Genomic DNA, 25,469 nt, shown 5'->3' with positions numbered 1-25,469 from the left:
CAGATGAGGGACCTGAGGCTCAGTGAGCCCACTGTTGGGTAGGGACTGTCTCTATGTGTTGCCAACTTGTACTTCCCAAGCGCTTAGTACTGCTCTGCACACAGTAAGCACTTAATAAATACGATTGATTGATTAAGTGACTTGCCCAAGGTCACACAGCAGCCATGTGGTAGAGCCGGGATTCGAACCCATGATCTCTGACTCCAAAGCCCGGGCTGTTTCCAGTGAGCCACACTGTTTCTCTATGAGAAACAGCGTGAGAAACAGCATGGCCTAATGGAAAAAGCACGGGCCTGGCAATCTGGGTTCTACTCCTAGCTCTGCCACCTGCTTGCTGTGTGACCTTGGGCAAGTCATATAAGAGCCCCGTGCCTCAGTTTCCCCAACTGTAAAATGGAGATAAAATACCTGTTCTCCCTCCTAATAGACTGTGTGCCCCATGCGAGACAGGGACTGTGTCCAACCTAATTAACTTGTACCTACCCTAGCGCTTACAACAGTGTCTAGCATATAGCAAGTGCTTAACAAATACTACAATAAAAAGTACCGTACTTAGCAAAAATTGGGGTAGATACCAGATACTCAGATAAGACACAGTGTCTCTTCCACAGTGTCAAGCACTGTTCTAAGCGCTGGTGTAGATACAAGTTGATCAGGCTGGGCAGAATCCCTGTCCCACATGGGGCTCACAGTCTAAGATATAGGGAGAACAGGAATCTTGTGTCCAGTTTACTGATGAGAAAACTGAGACAAAGAGAATTTAAATAACTTGCCCAAGGTCACACAGCAGAAAGGGGATTAGAAACCAGGTTCTCTGATCTTTCCACTATACCGTACTGATTCTAAATTACGTACCACCCCCTTATTTATCCTTGTTGCTCTCCCTCTACAACCCAGTCTACATACTTCTGTCCTCCAACCTGTTCACTTTCCTTCTCTCTCTCCTTACCCACCGTCAACCTCTGGCTCACATCCTCCCTCCTATCTGGAACTCCCACCGGTTACACATCCAGCAGAACAGCACTCTCCCCATCTGCGAAGCCCTACGAAAGTCCTATCTTTTCCAGGAAGCCTTTCCTGACTAAGCTTTTATTCTCATCACCCTATTTTCATTCCCTCCTACCCCCCTTCTCCCTCTTAGTGCTCAGGTATTCACTCCACCTTACAACCCCACTGCTCTTAGGTACATATCCTTATGTTAGGATGCTTCTCCTACCTATAACTTGTTTTAATGTCTGTCTCCCCCACCCACCCACCCAAAATGTAAGTCCCTGAGGGCAAGGATCACGTCTAACAATTGTATTCTTCCAAGTGCTTAATACAATGCTCTGCTCAAAGCAAGCATTCAATAAATATCATTGATTGATTGACTGGTGGAGGTGAAATTCTTTTCCGTGGACGTGTGTCTGAAAAGGTCGTTGCAAATTCCATAGCTCTGACCTCATGGTGCAGACAGAGAGGCTGCCGGCCCACATTGTGGTGTCAGGTCTGATGTTTGCAGTTTGTTTCTCATTCCTTATGAAAATGTTGCTTGAAAAGCGTTGCCCTTTACAGGAGGCCTTCCCAGACTGAGCCCCCCACCTTTTTCCTCTCCTCCTCCTCGTCCCCTCCCCATCGCCCCCCTCCCTCCCTCTGCCCTACCCCCTTCCCCTCCCCACGACACTTGTATATATTTGTACATATTTATTACTCTATTTTATTTGTACATATTTACTGTATTTATTTTATTAATGATGTGTATATAGCTATAATTCTATTTATTCTGATGGTATTGACGCCTGTCTACTTGCTTTGTTTTGTTGTCTGTCTCCCCCTTCTAGACTGTGAGCCCGTTGTTGGGTAGGGACCGTCTCTATGTGTTCCCGATATGTACTTCCCAAGCGCTTAGTACAGTGCTCTGCAGACAGGAAGCGCTCAGTAAATACGATTTAATGAATGAATGAATGAATGAATGACAATACAACAAAAAAACAGACCCATTCCCTGCCCACAACGAGCTTACGGTCTAGAGCCTGGGGTCTGGGTCCCATCCTGGGTTCGGGGCAGCCCGCCCCACCTTCATTCAATCGTATTGAGCGCTTACCGGGGGCAGATCACTGTGCTAAGCGCTTGGGAGAGTACAATACAACAATCAACTGACACATTCCCTGCCCACAACGAGCCTCACAAGGGGCCAGCGGGAATCCGCCCGGACGAGGAGCCGAAGCCGCACGGAACCGTTCATCAGGTTCTCCCTGATGAACGGTTTTAATCCCCATTTTACAGCCGAGGGAACTGAGGCCCAGAGAAGTGAAGTGACTCGCCTAAAGTCACCCAGCTGACAGTTGGAGGAGCTGGGATTTGAACCCATGACCTCTGACTCCAAAGCCCGGGCTCTTTCCACCGAGCCACGCTGCTTCTCTGCTGCTTGTCTTGTATCCACCCCAGCGCTTAGTACAGTGCCTGGCACATAATGAGCATTTAACAAATACCGTGAGTATTGTTTTATTATGATTGTTATTAGGACTCTGGTCCCCGCTGCCGAGACTCCCTTGAGTCCCCAGTCTGGTGCCGGCTTTGGTGAAGAGGGCGATCCCCCTTCTAGACTGGGAGCCCGCTGTTGGGTAGGGACCGTCTCTATGTGTTGCCAACTTGGACTTCCCAAGCGCTTAGTACCGTGTTCTGCACGCAGTAAGCGCTCAATAAATACGATTGATTGATTGATTGATTCTCCCAGGCGCTGCCCCTCGGCGGCCCGCCCGGTTCGACTCGGATGCCGGGGCCGGGGAGCGGGGTGCGGGGCGCGGGGAGCGGGACCCCTTCCCGGCCCGGCCCGGCCCGGAGCTCGGGGAGCCTGTCCGGCCGCGGAGGCTCCGGCCACTGGGGGGCAGCCGCTTCCCGGTCTAAACCCTACCCGATCCTCAGCTCCTCGATCAATCAATCAATCAATCGTATTTATTGAGCGCTTACGGTGTGCAGAGCACTGTACTAAGCGCTTGGGAAGTACAAGTTGGCAACATCTAGAGACAGCCCTACCCAACAGTGGGCTCACAGTCTAAAAGGGGGAGACAGAGAACAAAACCAAACATACTAACAAAATTAAATAGAATTGATATGTACAAGTAAAATAAATAGAGTAATAAATATGTACAAACATATATACATATATACACGTGCTGTGGGGAAGGGAAGGAGGTAAGATGGGGGGATGGAGAGGGGGACGAGGGGGAGAGAAAGGAAGGGGCTCAATCTGGGAAGGCCTCCTGGAGAAGGTGAGCTCTCAGTAGGGCCTTGAAGGGAGGAAGAGAGCTAGCTTGGCGGATGGGCAGAGGGATTGGGGGCATTCCAGGCCCGGGGGATGACGTGGGCCGGGGGTCGATGGCGGAACAGGCGAGAACGATGCACGGTGAGGAGATTAGCGGCAGAGGAGTGGAGGGTGCGGGGTGGGCTGTAGAAGGAGAGAAGGGAGGTGAGGTAGGAGGGGGCGAGGTGACGGACAGCCTTGAAGCCTAGGGTGAGGAGTTTCTGCCTGATGCGCAGATTGATTGGTAGCCACTGGAGATTTTTGAGGAGGGGAGTAACATGCCCAGAGCGTTTCTGGACAAAGACGATCCGGGCAGCAGCATGAAGTATGTATTGAAGTGGGGAGAGACACGAGGATGGGAGATCAGAGAGAAGGCTGATGCAGTAGTCCAGACGGGATAGGATGAGAGCTTGAACGAGCAGGGTAGCGGTGTGGATGGAGAGGAAAGGGCGGATCTTGGCAATGTTGCGGAGCTGAGACCGGCAGGTTTTGGTGACGGCTTGGATGTGAGGGGTGAACGAGAGAGCGGAGTCGAGGATGACACCAAGGTTGCGGGCTTGTGAGACGGGAAGGATGGTAGTGCCGTCCACAGAGATGGGAAAGTCAGGGAGAGGGCAGGGTTTGGGAGGGAAGCCATCACTTTCGGATCCTCCCTTTCAGCCCAAACGGCTTGCTGTTTCTGCTGTTTGAGGAAGTGGGCCTGCGGAGTCGGTGGTTGTCGGGCCGAGCCGCCCCACTCCCCGGAGGTCTCGGCTCCGCACGCAGCTTAGGGCTCCCCAGGTGCCCGCTGCCCCGTCTCCCGGCGCGGGTGACCGAGCCTGGAACTGAAGCCGCCCAGCCCCCGGCGGCGCGGCAACCGCAACGCCAACTCCCGCAGCCCCGGCCCGGCCCGGCCCGGCCCGGATCGCCTCGGCCCCTAGAGAAGCAGCGTGGCTCAGTGGAAAGAGCACGGGCTTTGGAGTCAGAGGTCATGGGTTCGAATCGCGGCCCCGCCACATGTCCGCTGTGTGACCTCGGGCAAGTCACAGCTTCTCTGAGCTTCAGTTACCTCATCTGTAAAATGGGGATTAAGACTGTGAACCCCACATGGGACAACCTGATCGCTTTGTATCCCCCCCCAGCGCTTAGAACAGTGCTTTACACATAGTAAGCGCTTAACAAATGGAGTGCCCTCCCTCCGCACATCTGCCAAGCTAGCTCTCTTCCTCCCTTCAAGGCCCTACTGAGAGCTCACCTCCTCCAGGAGGCCTTCCCTGACTGAGCCCCCTCCTTCCTTCCCCCCATCCCCCCCGCCTTACCTCCTTCCCCTCCCCACAGCACCTGTATATATGTATCTACGTTTGTACGTATTTATTACTCTATCTTATTTGTACATATTTATTCTATTTATTTTATTTTGTTAATATGTTTTGTTTTGTTCTCTGTCTCCCCCTTCCAGACTGTGAGCCCACTGTTGGGTAGGGACCGTCTCTATATGTTGCCGACGTGTACTTCCCAAGCGCTTAGTCCAGTGCTCTGCACACAGTAAGCGCTCAATAAATACGATTGAATGAATGAATGAATGAATGCCAACATTATTATTATTATTACAGGGCTTGGACAGCGGGAGAGAGGGAGCCTCCGGTGGGCGAGCGGCAGAGGCGCATTGGGTGGGGCCGAGGGCGGGGGCCCAGGGCAAGGTGGGCGGGGCCCGCCCGAGGAGGAGCTAACCCCAGAGCGTGACGGGCGACAGGGGGCGCTGCTGCCGCCGCTGCTGCTGCTACTACGCTCCGTAGGGACGCGGCCCCCCGCCCGCCCGCCCCAGCTGAGCGCCGAGCTCCGCCCCCCGCCGACCAATCCGGCCCTAAAGCGGCCCGGGGGCGGCGGCGGCGGGGGGCGCTGGGTCCCGGGGCCCGGGTCCCGGCGGGGCCGTCGGCGACCGATCGGAGCTCAGCGCGGCGCAGCGCGGCGCCACGGGCCGGAGCGCCCCCAAGGGAGCGCGGCTCCGGGGATGGACCAGGACCCGGCGGGAGCGGCAGGTTCGTAACCGGGCAGAGGCGGGGCGGGAGCTGGGACGGAGGCGCCGAACCGTCCCATCTGGCCAGCTGCCGCCCCACCCCGGAGGCCCCGGAGCCCGGCCGCCTCTCCGCAGCCGGAAGAGCCGGGGCCTTGGCCCCCGAGGAATCGTCCTTCGGGGTCTGGAGTGGGTTGCGGGGACTCGGGCGGGCGGGCGAGCCAGCGCTGCACCCTCAGGCCGACGCAGCTACCGCGACGGCCTGTCCGGGGTCCAGTGGAAATGGCCCGAGATGTCGGCCGTTGAGGTTCTTAGAACGTAGGGGCAGCGGGAGGGCTCAGACCCCTTGGCTTCAAGGGAGTGTGAGAAGCCCAGATGGTAGTAGTTGGAGGGGCGGGGGGTAGGCAGGGTGGATGTAAAGCCCACGGCCTCGCCCAGAGCCCCGGAAGTGGGGGTGGGGAGGGGAGCATCACCTGGGACTTTTGGGACTCCCACCCCAAAGCCCCACGTGACTTCCACGCGGCTCCCTCCAGCCCGCGCTGGGGCCGGGGACCGGCCCGGGGTGGGGGGGCCTCATGAGTGCTAAGCCTCCCCTCTCTCCACGGAAGCCAAGGGGGGGGCCGGCCGGATACCCTCCATGTTGGTTTAGGGCTCCTGTCTCAGCCCCGACCCAGCCCCCCGACTTCCAGCCTCTGGCTCGTGCCCCACCCAGCTCCAACTCTGGTGATTTTGGGGCTGAAAAAGCAGAACTGAGACTGATTCAATATAGGAGAGGAAGAGGAGCAGCCGGTGGGGGAAGGGGCGCCTAGACCCCAGATGCTTGAGGTGCTTAGGGTTAGGGTTCAGGGCGGGGACGAGAAGCGAGGTTGCGCCTGTTTCTCGAACCTTAACCAGGGTGTGACCACGGCCCTTGTTATAGCCAGAAACTCCCCGGCTGCGGTGGGGAGCAGGGAGAGGCCGTGGCCCTCGGCACCTGGTACCCCTGCCGCCCCACATCTCCAGACGGTCCCACCCCCATCTCTACTGTGCACCCTGACCTGGCTCCCAGACTCACATTGCGAATTTTCTGGCCTTGCTGGCAGTGATGGGTTTGGAACTCAGTGGTGAGGTGATGGGGTACATATTAACCCCGTTGGCAGTGCTGGATTGGGTTGGGTTGGGCTGGGGAGGGAAGGGAACCAGGCACTGCCCCGAGTTTGTACCTAAGGCCCCAAACCTGGAGATTAGGGCAGATTAGAGGTGACCCAACTTTAGGACGGGCCGCAGCTGTCACTGTGGCTTCCCCCTTTGCCCTGGCCCGGTGTGTGTTTTTATAGTGCCCTGCCACTCCTGCCTGCTGGGGTCCTGTTTGTGCCGCTGCTCAGAGGCTCATGGGACAGCTGCCGTGCCTGACTCATGGGCAGCAGTGACTGCTGGAATGTGGGGGCCAGTCCTCTCCCTCTGGACCCAAATTTGGAGGCCCCAGGTTCAGTTTGGGGCAGCAAGCGGTCATCTGACCAGATCAGCTGGAGGGTTTGACCCGGGCAGCACTCTAGGACCAGTCTTCCACAGTTGAGTGTGCAAAGGGAATCAGTCAGTCAATCGTATTTATTGAGCACTTACTTTGTGCAGAGTAATCTACTAAACGCTTGGGAGAGTACAATATAATGGACTTTCCCTGCCCACAATGCGCTTACAGTCTAGAAAGGGAGACATTCATGTGGTTCAGAAGAGCTGCCCCCACCGGAGGTTTCGGCAACTGCCCTGAGGGGTGGGGTGGAGTGGGTGACGGAGAGACTGCTGGGCCTCAGTGTGAGAGTGGCCTCCTCAGGCCACTGAAGGACAGGAGAGCCCTTGCTTGTCCCTGGTGAGCACAGGCCCGAGGACCTCTCCTCCCACTTTCCCCTCAACTGTGACAGAGCAGACCATGAGTGTGGGGGCCTTTCTGAACCACCTGAAGTTTGAGCCGAGCTGCTGAGCCTCTTAAATGTCCCTGAGCCAGGGCCAGAACCACTTCTGTGCACCCGGAATTTGGTATCGAATAGCTTGGACATTTAGAAGTGTCCAGACAGAAGCCATAGAAACGGGGAAGTCTGATACCGTCTTCAGCATTGTCTAGCGTACCATGGGTGCCCAGAGCCCCGGGCGTCAGGCCAGGCAAGTTCCTGATGCTCACAGGACAGGGGGCACTCAGGAGCGGCCGGGAGGGAGAAGCAGAGAACATGGGGTGCCCAGGGAAAGGCGCCACTTCTGGGCACAAGTGCGTGACTAGACTTCTCTCTGGACCCCCCCCCCCCCCACCCCCGCTGGCCCCAGAGCCCCGCCATCCCCAAGGGTGGATCGCCGAGGGCTGGGGGAAGAAGGGGACTGCCCCCACCACTCCGGGCCCCTCGTCCGGGAAGACTGTGCTCGCCTTCCGAAGTGCCACTTCCGGGTGGCCCTGGGTGGCATGACGGAAAGAGCTTCGGAGGCGGCAGCTGTTCAGCGCTGATCCGACCGACTCCTCCAGCCGGGCTTCCTCCCCCTCCCCGCTGCGCTCCGCGGGCCGGCCACGGCCAGGGCCAGGGCCAGGGCCAGGGCCCGGGGAGGGGATGAGAGGGATTGCGGGGTGGTGGGCTGGAGTGAGAGGGATCGCGAGGGGATGAGAGAGAAGGAGAGGGATTGCTGGGTCGGGGGTCGAGAATGTAGGGGGACTGAGGGATTAAAGGGGATGGGGTGGGTGAAGGGCGGAGCCAGAAGAGGAGCAGATGTATTTATGCCTGTTTACTTGTTTTGATGTCTGTCTCCCCCCCCGACTGTAATAATAATAATAATGATGGCATTTATTTTAGACAGTCTTTTAGACTGTGAGCCCACTGTTGGATAGGGACTGTCTCTATATGTTGCCAATTTGTACTTCCCAAGCGCTTAGTACAGTGCTCTGCACATAGTAAGCTCTCAATAAATACGATTGATTGATTTATTAAGCACTTACTATGTGCAAAGCACTGTTCTAAGCTCTGGGGAGGTTAGAAGGTGATCAGGTTGTCCCAAGTGGGACTCACAGTCCTAATCCCCATTTTACAGATGAGCTAATTGAGGCACAGAGAAGTGAAGTGACTTGCCCAAAGTCACACAGCTGACAAGTGGCGGAGGCGGGATTTGAACCCATGACCTCTGACTCCATAGCCCGGGCTCTTTCCACTGAGCCATGCTGCTTCTCTAACTGTATGCCCATTGTGGGCAGGGATTGTCTCTGTTGCTGAATTGTACTTTCCAAGCGTTTAATACAGTGTTCTGAACACGGTAAACGCTCAATAAATACGATTGAATGAATGAATGAATGAATTATGGATGGCTTGGGTCAGGAGCTGCCCAGCAGATCGAAGCCAAGAAGTCAGTGTCTGTCCTGGGGCTCAGCCTGAACTGGTCTTTCATTTACTCTTCCAGGAGGGAGTGTAATCAAGCAATCAATCGTATTTATTCATTCAGTCAATCGTATGAGTGCTTTACTGCGTGCAGGCATTGCACCAAGTGCACGGGAGACTACGATATAGCAATGTAACACATATTCCTTGCCCATAAGGCGTTTACGGTCTAGAGTGTTGAGCAGAATTGTTTGGAGGTTTTTCACACCCCACACCCCCACCCGTCCCCACTCCGAGGAGGAAAGAGACAACTTTCAGCGCTCTCGAGTGCCTGCTACCAGCAGGGCTGGGGGCTTTGCTAGCCTGGAGTCCCACTGCAGAATGGTGCTGGGGCAGGTAGGCAGGGGGGAGAGGACAAGGGACCAGTGAGCAGAGGTGAGAGACGAGTGAAGGGCCAAGGGGCCACTGGGCAGGGACAGAAGGACTGTCAAGGGGCGAGGGGCTTGTCCTCCAGCAAGATTGGAGTGCATTTGTTCAATCATATTTATGGAACGCTTACTGTGTGCAGAGCACTGTAATAAGCGCTTGGGAGAGTACGATACAACAGTAAACCAACACATTCTTTTCCCACAAAGAGCTTACGGTCTAGGGGCAGTTTTGTGTCTACACTCAGGCCCTGGGTGGGACTGGGATCCCTGAAGCCAACTCAGACCAGTTACTGCCCCTGGGGGAGAGGGGGTGGGTGTGAGTGTGTACAGCCTGGACAGGCAGGAGTGGGGTTTATGGCTGGAAGACACCAACCCTCGGGGACAAGTCAGTAAGCCAGGCCCAGGTGCTCAGTGATTCGAATGCAGCGCCAACTCCGGCTTGACACACAGAGGACCAGTAAGCAAGTTGGGTATGCAGCCCATGACAGGGTGGATGGAGTTGGTTGTGTGAACTCCTGGAGTCCAGGCAGAGCAGGGCACCTGGGTCATCTCGAAATAGACACTAGGCAGAGGGTATGGCTGAGGCTCTGTTCAGAGTCATGGATTTTCGCTCACATTTGCCAGTCAGAGAGTCATCCACATTGGGCAAACCAGGCAGCCCAGGCCGAACCTGTGTGTTTTGGGGAGGCTGCGCTGGACATGTGCGGACTGTTGAGAAAAAGTAATGGTGGGCTTGGTCCCTGCCGGGGAGCAGTGCAGTTTTGAGCTGAGCATCTAGCTGTCCTCCGAACTGGAAGAAGGTGCCAATGATGGTGAGATTCACCACAGGGGTGGGAGTGACTGAGAACAAGCTAAATGACACTAGCTTAGAGAGGAAAATTAATCAATCAATAGTATTTATTGAGTGCTTACTGTGTGCTCAGCTCTTGGGAGAGTACGATACAACAGAGTTGGTAGACATTTTCCCTACCCACAAAGAGCTTACAGTCTAGAGAGAGAATTACACATATATGTAAATAAATCCAACTGGGTACATAAATGCTGTGGGGATCCGGGTGGGGTGAACACCAGGTACTTGAAGGGGACAGATCCAAGTGTATGAGTGACTCATAAAGGAGAGGGAGTTGGGGAAACGAGGGCTTGATGGGGAAGACCTACTTGGAGGAGATGTGGTTTTAGTAAAGCTTTGAACAAACAGAAATCGCAGATGTTCCGACAGCACAGAAAAAAATGACATGGGTGCACATGACTGGGCTCAAGCGGGGTAGCCCTCCTGGGGGAGGCGAGAAGGATGTGGCTTGGAGAGACCTAGTGGAGAAGTGTGTGGTTCAAGTGGGTGATGGGCCGGGGGAAGGCAGGGTCTTGGCTTCAGTGGCACTTCTTCAGCATCCAGTGGGTGACCTGGGGCAATCCCCTTCTGGAGATTTAGTTTCTCGTCTTGGATGCAGTTAAGCCGCCTCTCCCCTGATGGGTGTCAGATTGTTCCTCTCTGCCTGACCCACCTGTTCCTCCCTCCCTGTCTCTCTCTGCCTCACCTCCCTGCTCACATCAAGCGCCTAATAGTGGCAGACCTCACCAACCTCCCAAGTCCTTTTGCATCTTGAGACTCAGGTTTAGGCTGAGCCACTCCTGCTGATTGCGCCCAGGGTTGGGGAGGCTGGACTGGGTATTTTCCACCCCCCCAGCTCTGTGGAGGGCCTGGGTGTCACTTTTCCGTTCCTGGCCTTGTCCTGTGAGTTTCAGTTTGAGTTGGTAGCCTCAAGTGAGTGCAAGCAGCTGGAGCTCCTCCCAGCCCTCTGGTCACATGGTGACACTATCCCTCCCAGGCTGCTCTGGGCCCGACCTACAGGAAGGACCAGGGGCAGGGGTGGGATGGGACACTGGGCTGGGGTCCCTGGGGTGAGTGAGGTGAGGTCTGGCTCCAGATCCTCAGTACCGTCTCCCTCATGTCTATTTTGAGAAGCAGAGTGGCGTACTACTACTACTACTAATAATGACGATGGCATTTGTTAAGTGCTTACCATGTGCCAAGCATTGTTCCAAGCACTGGGGAAATACAAGGTAATCAGGTTGTCCCACATGGGGCTCACAGTCTTAAAATTCCCATTTTCCAGATGAGGGAACTGAGGCACAGAGAAGTTAAGTGACTTGCCCACAGTCACACAGCTGACAAATGGCGGAGCCGGGATTAGAACCCATGACCTCTGACTCCCAAGCCCGTGCTTTTTCCCCTGAGCCATGCTGCTTCTCTAGATACAGCATGGGCCTGGGAGTTAAAAGGGCCTGAGTTTTAATCCCAACTCTGCCACTTGTCTTCTGTGTGACCTCGGGCAAGTCAGTATACTTCTCTGTGCCTCAGTTACCTCATCTGGAAAATGGGGATAGGGACTGTGTCCAATCTGATTAACTTGTATCTACCCCATTGCTTAGTATGGTGCCTGGCACATAATAATTGTATTTGTTAAGTGCTTACTACGTGCCAGGCACTATACGAAAAACCTGGAGTAGATACAAGCAAATCGGGTTGAACACCGTCCCTGTCCCACATGGGAGCTCACAGTCTTAATCCCCATTTTACAGATGAGGGAACTGAGGTGCAGAGAAGTGAAGTAACTTGTCCCAGGTCCCGCGGCAGGCAGGTGGTGGAGCCGGAATTAGAACCTAGGTCCTTCTGACTCCCAGGAAGTGCTTAACAAAAATCATAAAAAAAAAAATGTTAAGGGAGAATCCCCCAGTGCCCCTGCCCTTGTCCCTCTCCAGGACTGTCTACTCCGCCTGGAGAGGTAAGGGAAAGTCCCATAATACCTCCTATCCTTGCCCCCCAGGTCCAAGTTCATTTCCTTCCCCCATCCCCTCAGTGCCTGGGGTCTAGGCCTGTGGCTGCTGCTACCATACCCAAACTCAGACCTCGAGGAGTGCCCTTCCACCAGTGAGCTGGGGCAGCTGGTTCAGGAGACCCAATGGGGAAAGGAGGAGACATGGTCGGGGCCTCCAGGGGCCACAAAACTAGAGAGCTGCCCCTTTTGGACACCTGGGGACCGGACAAGCAGACACTCTACTGCAGCTGGGGGCTGGGTTGGGGGTAGGGAGAGGGCCCAGGGAAGTACCCGCTTGCGACAGGCGCTTGCACAGCCTTCCTGTCCCACTGCACCAGCTTGGTGGGGTAATCGGCTGCCTGGCAGCTCTCCGGGGTCGACCAGCCACCAGAGCTGGGGCTGGCTGAGGGACTTTCAGGGGCGAAGCCTCTAGGGTACGGTCCCAGGCACAGGGTAAAGTGCTTCGCCTGCAGGAGGCTCCCAGTACAGGACCATGCATACAGCAGGTGCCTATTGCAGTGCCCTGAAAACAGTAGGTCCCCAGTTGGGCCGTTCCTCCCGTCCCTCTCCTAACTCCTTCCCCCTCCTTCCTGCAGGAAGGGGGGCCTTTGGATGTGTTTAATGTCAATGGAGACAGAGTGGAGAGAGGGGGGTGTGGGTATGTGAGAGTGGGTGCCCCCCTCCCTCCCCGCTATCCCCCCGCCCTGACCACGGTCCCCTATATGCCCGGGATAACTGCGCTTTCTGCCCCGGCCTGCAGCGCCCAGACTGGGCCCTGGGAGGTCAGTCCCCTCCCGACCCCAGTAGGGCCCGGTGTTGGCGGAGGAGTTGGCCGGACACTTTACTACGCCGGGTAGGGGAAGTGGTGGGTGAGGAGCCGCCGCCGTCCGGTAGGTCGCTGTGTGGGCTGAGGTGGGGTGGGGTGGGATGGGTCCGGCCCTGGAGCAGGACGGGCTGCCGAGGGCCGGGTCGGCGGGTCTCTCGGCAGCAAGGGCTGGGCTGGGCTTAGCACATAGTAAGCACTTAACAAATGGCATTATGATTATGATTATTATTTTTTTTGGCCCTCAGGACCCCTGCCCTCCCCGGCTGCGGGACGGAGGCCGGGACGCGGGGCCGAGACCCAGCCCGGGGAGGAGGCTGCAGCCAGCGCCGGGCCGGGCCGGGCCGGGCCGGGGACTCGGACTCCCCTCTGTACTAACGGGGCGGCGGTGGGTTGGCGGGAGACAAATACAGAAGTCCGGGCGGCGGCGGCGGCGGCGGCTCAGAGCAGCCGGGCCCGGCGGTGGGCGGTGACCAGCGGTGCTGGGGGAGGGGGCGGGGAATGAGGTGAGGTTTTGGGTGTGGCACCGGGTTCGAACAGAAAAGTCTCAGTGGGGCCGAGACAAGTGTCCGGGGCCCGTCCAGGACGAGGCTCGCTGGGGCGGGGTCAGGGCGAGGCGAGGGGGGTCTCCCCTGGGCCCCAGCCTCGCTTGGCGGGGGATGAGGGGAGTGGGGGAGAAGCGAAGCCGCCTGGATGCGGGCCGGGTCGCTCCAGGCGGAGCTTCGGGCGAGTGGCATCGCTCTGCCCCGGCCCTCCGGGGGTTTCTGTCAGGAGGCGCGCCGGTCCTGACCCCCGACCCCTGCCCCCGGCCCCGCCGCTGCCCCGCTGGTTCTGGGGCTCCCGCTGTGGGGCGTGCGGCAGGCCCGGTCCGGGATGTGGCCCCGCAGAAGGCTGGAGGCCCGGTGGTCCTCTCTGCTGCGGGGGGTCCTCTCTGCTCCGGGGATCTCGGGCGCCAGGGGCTCCGCTCCAAGGGGGGATGGGGCAGGGGGCAGGGCCCCCTGAAAAAGAGGAAAGAGGCCCCGCTAGGAGACAGGTCATCCCCTGGCGTCGCTACGCTCCAGGCCTCTGCGCCCCCCATTTCCCCACTGAGTGGGCCGGGAGCCGGCGAGGGGATGGGAGAGAGGGGGTGTGTGTGGGGGGGGTGTCGAGGGGGGGGGGAGCTGTTCTCAGCTCTCGCCCCCCGCAGCGAAACCCACAGCCTCTGTTAAGGTGGCCGGGATGGTTGGGGAGCGGGGAACAGGGCTGTTTTCGTGGAGACCAGACCCGGGGATGGGGAGAGGAGGAGGGAGAAAGCAGTTGCTGAATTGTACTTCCCAAGCGCCTAGTACAGTGTTCTGCACAAAGTAAGCGCTCAATAAATACGATTGAATGAATGAATGAATGAGAGCCGGAGGCAGGAGTGGGGAGAGAAGCTATCCGGAGGCCAGTTTCTGGCCAAGGGGTCTCCTTGGGTCTCTCTGCTTGGACATTGGCAATTCTCCCCGTGGGCGTGCTCGGGGCCTGACGCTGGAGGTCTCTGTCTCGAGGCTGTCTCTGAGTCGTTATCACTCCGACTCTGTCTCTGAGCCTGTCTTGTTCTCTGTATCTCTGTGCCTAACTCTTTGGTGTCTCGGGGTTGTTGTCTCTGTGGTCTCTGGGTTTGTGGCCCAGACTCTGGAGTCTCTCTGGGTCTCCGTGCCTTTCCGGCGTCTTTCTGGGTCTCTGTGCCTGTCTCTGGGGTCTTTCTGGGTCTCTGTCCCTCAGTTATGGGGTCTCAGCGTATCTCTGTCTCCATGCCTGTCTCTGGGTCTCGGTTTGACTTTGGGGTCTCTCCGGGTCTCTGCGCAGAACTCAGCAGGGCGACCCTTTGTTTTCCTGGAAACCCTCGCTGATTTGTTAGAAAAACAGGAAACCTCCGCGCTACGGAGGGTTCGTCTGCGGAGGGTTCATTTTGCTGTTTGTGTTTGAACTCCCTCCGGGTCTGCCCCAACCCGGAGCCGAGCGGACGGACGCGGCCGGGCCTCCGGGACTTGGCGATTCCCACGCCCCCACCCCCGGCCGGGACACCTGCTGCCCCCGTGGCCGGTCTGGCCCCTCGGCCGGGCCCCCGGGGCCTGGAAAGTCTTTCCGGGTGCGACGGCCCGGTCCTTGGGCCGGCTCCTGGCCCGGACTATGGCTTCCGAGGGCAGGGAGCCCGCGTCCCGCGCCCCGCCGGGCCCAGGCCCGGGCCCCTCCGTGCAGGACTCGCGTGGCCTCCAGGTGGGTCCCGCGCTGGCCGGAGGCTCCCCCTCCCCAAATCTCCCCGTCCCGGGGCGCCCCGAGATGGGCTGGGGGCTGGGACTGGGACCGGGGCCGGGCCGGCCGGGGGTGCGGTGGCCTCGGGCTCCCCCGGGGGGAATCCCGCCTCCATGCGTAGGTGGCCCCGGCGCGGGGAGGGGGCGGGGGGCTGGGAGAGCAGGGCGGTCCGGCTCTATCACCTCCATCTCGTCTTCCTCGTCGCCGTCCCCGGGTCGCCCACGACCCCCACCCCCACCCTCGGCTTGTAGCTCCTCCCCCCTTCAAATCCAGCGTGGTTTAGTGGAAAGAGCACGGACTTGGGAGTCAGAGGACGTGGCTTCTAATCCCGACTCTGCCACTTGTCTGCAGTGTGACCTTGGGCAAGTCACTTAACGTCTCCGTGCTCCAGTTACCTCATCTGTAAAATGGGGATTAAGACTGTGAGCCCCACGTGGGACAACCTGATGACCTTGTATTTACCCCAGAGTTTAGAACAGTGCTTGGCACATAGTAAGCGCTTAACTAATACCATCATCATCATTATTATTATTATATCTGACCGACCACCTCCCTCCCCATCTTCGAAGTCCTGCTAAAATCATCTCTCTCCCGAGGCCTTCCCCGACCAAGCCCTCTTTTCCCTGGCTTCAGCCCTCCTTTTGCGTGGCCGAGGCACTTGGGCCTGTTCCCTCTAAGCACCTAGACACTCATCCCCCCCCCCCCCTACAGCCCCACAACACTTATGTTCGCTCCTTCCGTAGTTTATTTTAATGTCTGTCTCCTCCTCTAGCCTGGAAGCCCCTCCTGGGCAGGGAAGGTGTCTACTTACGTTCTTGAGTTGTGCTCTATCAAACGCATAGTCCAGTGCATAAGGGCTCAATAAATACCGCTCGTTTTGGGCAGGGAATGAATCTACCAACTCCATTGTTTTGTACCCTTAGTACGGTGCTCTGCACACCGTAAGCGCTCAATTAATGCCATTGATTGATGGATTGGAGGGGCGGAGGTCCGGTTTTCATTCTCCGCAGCCCCCTCCTGTTGGGGCCCGCGATTCATTCCGGGCACGAGCCCTGGCCGGGTCGGGGGTGGGGTGGGGGGAGCCCCGCTCGCCGGCCCGCACAGTCATCCCCGGAGGGAGGAGACACCAAAACTCCCCGGCTGCCGGGCTTTCCCGGGGTAGAAACCGCCTCCGGTCCCGGCCTTGGGGTGGCCCCGAGAGACCCGCGCGCGGCTTCGGAGGGGCGGAGGCGGGCTGACCCGTCCCCGGTCAATCAATCAATCAATCAATCAATCGTATTTATCGAGCGCTTACTGTGTGCAGAGCACTGTACTAAGCGCTTGGGAAGTACAAGCTGGCAACATATAGAGACAGTCCCTACCCAACAGTGGGCTCACAGTCTAGTAAGGGGAGACAGAGAACAAAACCAAACATACTAACAAAATCAAATAAATAGAATAGGTATGTACAAGTAAAATAAATAAATAAAGAGTAATAAATATGTACACACACACACACACACACACATATATACTGTCCCGTCCCGTCCCGTCCGGTCTCGCCCTTGTTCTCGGCGCGGGGACACCAGCCGGCCACGCTCATTTCCTCCCTGGGGAAGGGCAGAGCACATCTTTGCAGAAGCAGCCTGGCGCAGTGGATAGAGCATGGGCCTGCGAGTCAGAAGGTGATGGGTTCTAATCCCGACTCTGCCACCTGTCTGCTTTGTGATCTTGGGCAAGTTGCTTTTAACTTTTCTGGCCTCAGTTCCCTCACCCGTAAAATGGGGATTGAGACTGTGAGCCCCACGTGGGACAGGGACTGTGTCCAACCCGATTTGCTTGTATTCACTCCAGCACTTAGTACAGTGCCTGGCACATAGTAAGCACTTAACAAATGCCATTATTTGCGGCCTGAGGGACGGACGGCAGCTGCCCCTGTCCCCTTCAGGGGCTTCGGATCCCGGGGCCTCCCTGGGAGGCCGGAGCTGGGTCACTGTGTGCCCCGGGGCCCAGCCCAGGGTGACTGGCATTGTCTTGCCCAGGGGCGGGCCGGGGCCGTGGCCGGGAACCGGGACCCTCCGGATCAGCCGCGGAATGAGATCCAGGGGCAGGGAGGGAAGCAGCAACTCCTTGGGGACCCAAAGGGCCCGACCGGGCCCGACCTGGCCCTTTTTTTTAATGGTCTTGGTTAAGCGTTTATTATGTGGCAAGCCTTGTACTCAGCTCTGGTGTAGACACAAGTTAATTAGGTGGGGCTTACAGTCTAAGCATCAGGGAGAATAGATATTGAATCCCTATTTTACTGTTGAAGAAATTGAGGCACAGAGAAATTAAGTGATTTGCCCAAGGGCAAACAGCAGATAAGTTGCAGAACCAGGATTCAAACCCAGAATTTCTGGCTCCTAGGCCTGGGTTCTTTCCCCTAGACCACATTGCTTCCCTTAACTGTTCTTGTAGGTTGCCCCCACATGCAAGTTGAGGTTGCAGGGTCATCCAAATTCCCCCACAGTGGGGCCGGGGTCTCCCCTTTCTGTGAAGGTGGTGTGTGAAATGGTTTCCCATAACACCCCTAGTCCCAATCCCCCACCCCTCCCTGATCGTGGACCACTACTCCCAGGTTGACTCCTGCTTCCTTTTTTTTTTAAAGTGATGATGATGATGATGATGATGATGGCATTTGTTAAGCGCTATGTGCAAAGCACTGTTCTAAGCGCTGGGGGGATACAAGGTTATCAGGTTGTTGTCCCGCGTGGGGCTCACAGTCATCATCCCCATTTTACAGATGAGGTAACTGAGGCTCTGAGAAGTTAAGCGACTTGCCCAAGGTCACACAGCAGACATGTGGCAGAGCCGGGATTCGAACCCACGACCTCTGACTCCAAAGCCTGTGCTCTGTCCACCGAGCCACGCTGCTTCTCTTTAAAATGGGGTGTGTGTGTGTGTGTGTGTGTGTGTGTGTGTGTGTGTGTGTGTGTGTTCCAAAAATCTGATGATGGAGCCTGCCGTCTCTACTGCAGCATGTACACACATTGGTGTGCACAGTTCCTTGTTGTGCTGTCATTTTGGCTTTAGACAGTGCCTGGTGCTGTTTTTTATTTTGCCGATTCTTCCCTGATTGCAATGTGTCATGCTGGTCTGTCTGCCGCAATGGACCTCCAGTGTTCATCTGGGATACAGTAATTGACTGAGGCTTTTTTTTTTTGTCTGTATTGTTAGAGCACTTCCTCTGCCCTCCTGTCTTTCAGTTTCCCAATTGCGACTCACCACATGGCACCGACAGCTGTTTGGGTATTCTGCTGTTGTCCATTCTCCACACATGACCTACCCAACACAGCTGTGTACTAAGTACTCTGCACACTGTAATTGCTCAATAAATGTCATTGATGGATTCATTGAGATATATTGAAGTGAACGTAGCTTCAGTGATGGAGAACTGACTTTTATAAGAGCTGACAGGAAGGAGGTCATCCTCAGGCGTCCTCCCTTTAAGGTTGGCACAATTGCCTAACCCCCTGTAAGACGGGCTGGTCTTGGGCCATGCTCATGTGGCTGTTTTCGGTCACCAGGCTGAGGGATGACCAGTCTCTGCCCTCACCCCATCCCTGGAGCAAAGGCCGCCATGGGCCCACTTCCCCCTGAAACTTGGAAGCCCCAGGGGCTCTCTCCACTCCACACCATGCTTAGGGAACGTCAGGACCCGCCAGCTGTCACCTCAGGGCACCCTTTATCAGTGGTTCATCCCACGGGCCATCAGTAGTCCAGAAGGAGAGCAGGAGATGAACTGGCCAGCTCAGCCCCCAGACTGGGAAGGCACCCCCGAACAGTGCATACTCAGCTGCCAGCAAGAGGGGTTAGCCTTTCCCAACTCTATCATCTCTTGCCCCGTCCTTGCCCATTAGTCAATCCTCATTTGTTTCCCCTGTTTCCACCCTCTTTGGATGGGGGCTGGGCTGGCAGGGCTACCTGCTTGGTCTTGGGTCCCTTTCAAAAGCTGTTTGTCAAATCTGTTCCAGGCCTCAGGGCTGCTGGCTTGCACTGATTCATATTGGCCCCTGATGAATCAATCAATCAATCAATCAATCATATTTATTGAGAGTTTCCTGTGTGCAGAGCACGGTACTAAGCACTTGGGAGAATACAAGACACATTCCCTTCCCTCAGTGAGCTTACAGTCTAGAGGGGGAGATAGATAAATAAATAAATTACAGATATGCACATAAATGCTGTGAAGCTTGGGTTGGGGAAGTGAATAAAGGGAGCAAATCAGGGTGATGCAGAAGGGAGTGGGAGAAAAGGAAATGAGGGTAAAGAGCCTTTCCCAGAATCCTTCTCTTTGCCTTCCTCTTTACAATTTTGTTCCAGGATTTTGTTGTTTGTGATCCTGCCCTGCCATTCAGTGTTGAGAGTAGACAGCAAGTTGGCTGAGGGCAGGGCATTTGTCTACCAACTCTATGTATTGTACTCTCCAAGACCTTAGTATGGTGTTTTGTGTGCTTAATAAATACCATTGATTGATTGATTGATTGAGTATAGCCCATGAGGAACGCTGATGGGACCACTCAAGGACTCAGATGCAGTGTTCTTGTAATTTGTACAGTGAACTCTCACAAACACTAAGTACAGTGCTCTGCATACAGCAAGCACTCAATCAATGCCACTGATTGGTATCTGCGGGAAGTCCAGGTCTCCCAGCCAGAGAGAAGGTTGGACAGCTCTTCCTCTCTGTATGCCTTTATCTTGGCCTGAAGTCTGATATCCCTCTGCCGCCATACTGTGAAAGTCTCCCACCCTTCTCCACCTCCATTTCTATTCTTGCATCGTTGGTCAGTGTACTACCCAAATCACAAAATTCTGTGATAGCATTTGGTCCTGTAATATGGTCCTCCTCCTCATCCCCCCCGCCCTACCTCTTTCACCTCCCCACAGCACTTGTGTATATATTTGTACAGATTTATTACTCTATTTATTTTACTTGTACATATTTACTATTCTATTTATTTTGTTAATGATGTGCATCTAACTTTAATTCTATTTGTTCTGACGATTTTGACACCTGTCTACATGTTTTGTCTTGTTGTCTGTCTCCCCCTCCTAGACTGTGAGCCCGTTGTTGGGTAGGGACCATCTCTGTATGTTGCCGACTTTTACTTCCCAAGTGCTTAGTACAGTGCTCTGCACACAGTAAGCACTCAATAAATACGATTGAATGGATGTGGTTTCTGCGGTGTAGCCTGAAACACGACCCCGGTTTTCTTTAGACTTTCGGGCCTGTAATGCCCGGCTGATTCTGCGAAGTGGTTTACAGTCATTTGCATGTTTTCTTTGGTGTGTGTCTCTAGGGTGCAACCATGTGCATATGGCAATTCTTATCTGATGGTGTCTAGGATCTTGGATGAGTTTTCTTGAGGAGTGAAAGCGGATTCTCTGACCTACGTCAGGGTCTCTTGTTGCATCTTCTGATGTGGCTGCATAGAATGCGTGAACCAGGACCGGGCCCACTATTCGTCCCCTCTTCAGTCTACTGGCCAAGGGGCATGGATGAGGCTCTGAACCTCGGCTCCGACCCTCAGCTCTGATCCGGCCAATGAGGCCTTCATGGAGCAGTCTCACAGTCTTCAATTTTCAGGGCAGTCAAATTTACTGTGTAAGTGCCAGAGTCCAGCTTTACTAATTTCAAATGCCCCCATGAGGTCTATGAAAACAACACAGAATACCTGGTTCTGCCCCTGGCCCGGCTCCTGAATCTGGCACCCTGCCAAGTTTGCATCTGCTGTAATCTGAAGCCCCATTGTGATTCTGGGGCTGTGTGGTGGGGCATATTCTCCAGTTGCTGATCTGGGAGGACTCTAATCACGATCTCACCCACAGATAATAACGAGTTCCCTCTATAACCACTGCGACACAAGTGATGAATGGGCATTTCTGTCTCCGAGACTTTGGGCCGGGCCAGGTGGAGTCATCAAGGGTGGTTCAATGCAAATGACACAGAGATAAAAAGGATCCCTTGTAGCCAAGTAAGAACACCACAGGCACAACACCTAGCGGCACCCCCAAGACCCATTCCAAAGTGTGGCTGCCAGAGACCAACGCCGAGTCATGTAAGTCAACAGAAGCAAGATCCAGTGGCTCCTCCTCCGAGTTTCATGGTTTGAGGAAGCGCTCGTGTGGGTGCTGCCGGAACCCCTCTGGGCGATCTCAGCAGGTCCCGTCGTCAGGCCCGGGACCTTGGCTGTCCTGGCTTTGACTGCCGCAGAAGCTTCCTCAGAAGATGGGGCGAGGGTCACACCTGTGCCTTTCATCATCATCATCATCAATCGTATTTATTGAGCGCTTACTGTGTGCAGAGCACTGTACTAAGCACTTGGAAAGTACAAGTTGGCAACATATAGAGACAGTATGACCTTTCGGAAGGTTTCCTGGGCTGTGAAGGGTCTCATCTCCGGTAGGAGATGGTGGATGGAGCAGAATGTTGAGGCAGCCTTGTTGTAGTCACCTCTTCAGGATTCCCTCCTTGTCTGCTATGAGACTGGCACCGCCTCCACCCTCCAGGGCTTCCGTAACGGGACAAACAAGGGCATGCTATGTCTTGAACGATGCTTAGAGAGGTTCTTGGTTTTGTGGTGGTCTGCAGAGCCCTGGCCGTCTTCCGCTCTGGCATTCTGCCATCTGTCATGCAAGTTCCTCAACTGTATTTGCATGTCATGACGTAGGTTTCTATAACCCTGGTTTTGTGTGAGTCATGAAGTGCTGCAAGATGTTGTTGGTTCTTGTTTTGTTGCAAGTGGACTTTTTATCTCTGAATCATTTGCATCTAACCAACCTTGGCGAATGGCTTGGCAGGGCCCACAGTCTTGTCGGTTGCCTGGTAGATGGTATCACCAAGAAATGCCCACACGTTGCTTATACTGGAGCCTGTGGCTTGAGTTTCCTGTTCCAACAGGGCTGGTCGTGATATCACTATGGAGGTCTTTGCAGTGTCTCTGCCCTCCAGGAGCTAAACGTCTTGCTGCCTCTGCCTCCTGGCCGGGACAACTGGAAGTGGGGATGGAGCAGAGTTTGAGAGGCCAAATGGGTGAGGGGGCTGGGGACAAGAGAGGAGGTTAGGAGAAGGAAGGTGGGAAAGCCACTGTGGTGGGGGTGGTGGTGGCAGGATATGGGGAATAGGGAAGGGAAGAGGAGAAGCCAGGACAGGAGCAGGGTTTTCTATACCTGCCTGTGGAGGGGACAGAGGGCCATGGCTTGGGGCTGCCCACAGACTGGTGCCAGTGGGTACCAGGTGGCAGAACCAAGGGACTCAGGCAGATCCTCAGGTCAGGATCCCCAGCCTATGGCCTGGGCTAGGAGGAGGGGCTGGGGTCAGTCTGAGGAAGGGGGTCATCCAGGGCTGGCCAGGGCAGAAGGTCATTGAGACCATTGTAAGGAGAGGACTGAGTACCACCCTGGGTACCCATACCAGGGGCAGACAATGTGGATTCATTCCCATCTTCTCTGTTTCATTCTTCTTGGGCCCCGTGGGACCCAGTGCAGCAGTTTGGAGGTAGCAGGGCAGGTCCACATGGGATGACTCGGGAGGGAGGCATCTTTCTTGTGCTCTGAAGCTGTGCCAGGATGTTGGGGGCATGATATGTTGTCTATTCTCTTCCGAAGTCTGATGCAAGAGGTTGGCAAGTCAGGCAGAGAGCAGGTAGTGAGGGCAGCTCATCCTTGGGTCGGTCCTTTGGCTTGTCCTGGGCAAGTGGAGCTGCATCTCTGCTCACCGGTGCCCTAAGGCCCGCCCACTTACCTTCAGTGCTCCCCTCTGCCCATCCCGCTCCCTCCCCCTGTCCCCAGCAGTGTCTGCAGCAGCACCGAGAGGGGCTGCCAGGGAGCGAGGGTGGGGTGGGAGTGGAGGTGGGCCCGGGGAAGGCTCAGGGAGCAGGGTGGAAATGGGAGTAGGGGCACAGAGGGCCTGGGGAGTGGGGTGGAACCCAGGAGTGGGGTGGAAATGCAAAAGGCCCGGGGAATGGGGTTGAGAGTGAAGTGGAACCGAGTAGCACTCACTGCCTGGAAGAGGAACTTCGGATTAACCACTGCTGTAGGGTTTCGTCACCCATGGAGGTATGGTGGTGGAACCCCCGTTACCGTGAGTTTCCCAACCATAGCTCCCTGGGCTGGGGAGAGACCCCCACCCCTCCACTCCCTCTGGGGGCCTATTTGAAGGGAGACTCCCTCCCCCCTCCCCCCCTGCACCCACCCAACACACCTCCTCACATCCCCAACACCAGGCTTCCCCTCAACTCACCCCTCCAGCTCCCCCCAGCCAGACTCCCCCAAGAAGTCTCCAGGAGGGAGCTCTCTCCCTCTGACCTCAGGGGACTCTCCAGGAAGGAGTCACCCCAATACACCTTCTCAGCCGGATTCCCTGAGGGCCTCTTATAGGGCTGCAGGCTGCAGTGGTTGGGTGGGGGGGGAGGGAGAGAGAGAGAGAGAGAGAGTGTGTGTGTGTGTGTGTGTGTGAGAGAGAGAGAGAGAGAGACAGACAGACAGACAGACAGACAGATAGACAGACAGGAGTGAATTGCTGCATAAATCTAGGAACCACAAGGATGCCGTCCCTGTTCCTGTGTTGGGGTTGAGCCGATGGGACTGGTTTGGGGAAATCCGGGGCTGTGAGGGGACATAAGTCCTGGGTCTGCTCACAGGGTGGGCTAGGCCATGATGAGTGCCAAGCCAGGAGGCAGGGGAGCAGTGGAAGTGGCACCCTGAAAGCTGTGACGTGATCCCATGATCCCTGCCTCTGGTCACCCCCACCGCAGCCCTCCCTCAGAGCCTTTGCCAGGGTGGGACTGTGGAGTGCTCATTTGCATCTTGTTTGTAATCATTTGCATGTATTTGTGTATCCTTGGCCTGGGACTGTGTCCTTGGAAATACAATGAAGGAGTGAAGCTGCAGGGGTGGACTCCCCCACAGTTCTCCTTCTGGATAGGAAGAGCAGGAGTGGACAGTCCTGCTTGGGCCATCCCCCACCCCCATTGCCAACATCTGCCCAAGTGACTCCCCTCCCTGTCCTTGGGCCCTCTGAGCCGACCCTGACACTATGCGGCCCTGACCCTGTGAGGTTCATACTGCTGTCCCCAGGGCCATATCTAGGGGTTTCCTTGCAGTTTGGCTGGAGTGGGCTCTTCAATAGGGGTTTCAGGCTCACTTGAGTGATTCCTTTCAGTTCTGTTTTCATGGAGCCGTGGGGTGGGCCCGCCCCGGAGCCTGCACTCGAGTGACCAACTCCTGCTGAACTCACTTCCCACTCTTGGGAAGCAGTGGAGGTCGAGTACCACAGTCCAGATGGCTCTGGCCTGGCCTGGCCTGGCCGCCTCCCACTTGCTGCCGGTCCCCATGCCATGAAGACAACAAGTGGCTCCAGGGGCCCAGCAACAAGCCGCTGAATCTTGTGTAGGCCCGGGAAGCTGGGTGGCTTAGTGTCAACTTCAAATTGCAGATTTTGCTGCCCGCCCTTTGCAGGCTTGCTGGCTGGGGTAGAGTCTGTCAGCCCAAAAGCAAATTAGTTTGCTCCTCTTCAGGGGCCCAGGTTTCTGTGTTAGAGCAATGTTTGCAAAGACACAGCCATCCATCGTGATTCTCTAAGTGAGCCTGGGCTGGGCTTATTATTGCTGTAATATACTCTCATAAGCACGCAGTAAATACGATTGAATGAATCTCGCCTCACCTCTTCCCCTTTCTCCTGGTCTGAGGGCCTCATCCCTCAGGAAGCAGCATGGCTCAGTGGAGAGATCGCGGGCTCTGGAGTCAGAGGTTATGGGTTCAAATCCCAGCTCTGCCAGTTGTCAGCTGTGTGACTTTGGGCAAGTCACTTAACTTCTCTGGGCCTCAGTTACCTCATCTGTAAAATGGGGATGAAGACTTTGAGCCCCCCGTGGGACAACCTGATCACGTTGTAACCTCCCCAGCTCTTAGAACAGTGCTTTGCACATAGTAAGCGCTTAATAAATGCTACCATTATTATTATTATTATTATTATTTTATTATTATCCCAGGCTGCTTCCTGTTTGGTCACTGAGTGGAGGGACCCCCGCCCTGTGCACCTAGGTTTTCTGGGGAGGAGATGACACTCTCACCCCTGCTCCCTCCTCTCCACCAAGCCCTACTCACCCACAGTCCTGGGGCCAACAGCGATCACTCTGGAGGTCTACCGGGCTTAGGTCTGTTGTTGAGGTCTAGGGCAGAGCATCCGTGTGTGTGTGCACTGTGCCTTCCTCAGCCATGGGCAAATATTGTTGTGGGTGAGGGGGTGGTAGCAACTGTGTCCCCACCTCAGGGATGGTGGGAGAGTCAGGCTGGCATTGGTCCCATCGCCAAGCCTGAGGGCCTTTAGGCCTAAGGCATCCAAACCCATGCCCCACTCTTCTCCACTCCCCAGCAGTAGGGGAAGGTCAGAGGTCTCAAGGGGATGGGAGGGAGCAGAGGCCTTGGGGTGGGAGAGCAGAGGCCTTGAGGTAGGGGAGCAAAGGAAGCCTTGGGATTGGGGAGCGGAGGCCAATGGGAGAGAGCCC

The 25,469-nt window shown here is 55.9% G+C and overlaps 1 protein-coding gene across 6 annotated transcripts in view; it reads left to right on the top strand.

Annotated features, from left to right (window-relative positions):
* Window positions 1-5,225: 5,225 nt before the first annotated feature.
* The window catches only part of PIK3R5 (phosphoinositide-3-kinase regulatory subunit 5), a 34,610-nt gene continuing 14,366 nt past the window's right edge, over window positions 5,226-25,469 (top strand). For 5 of the 6 annotated variants that reach the window (XM_038742101.1, XM_038742098.1, XM_038742100.1 and 2 more), the window contains exon 1: window positions 5,226-5,301. The gene's annotated coding sequence lies outside the window, so the exon portion shown is untranslated. The remainder of the gene's footprint in view (window positions 5,302-25,469) is intronic. The other variant, XM_038742097.1, reaches the window with a different exon arrangement.

This window comes from Tachyglossus aculeatus, unplaced genomic scaffold (assembly GCF_015852505.1).
Source record: "Tachyglossus aculeatus isolate mTacAcu1 unplaced genomic scaffold, mTacAcu1.pri SUPER_34, whole genome shotgun sequence".
NCBI lineage: Eukaryota > Metazoa > Chordata > Mammalia > Monotremata > Tachyglossidae > Tachyglossus > Tachyglossus aculeatus.
This window is presented reverse-complemented; position numbering and strand designations above follow the sequence as displayed.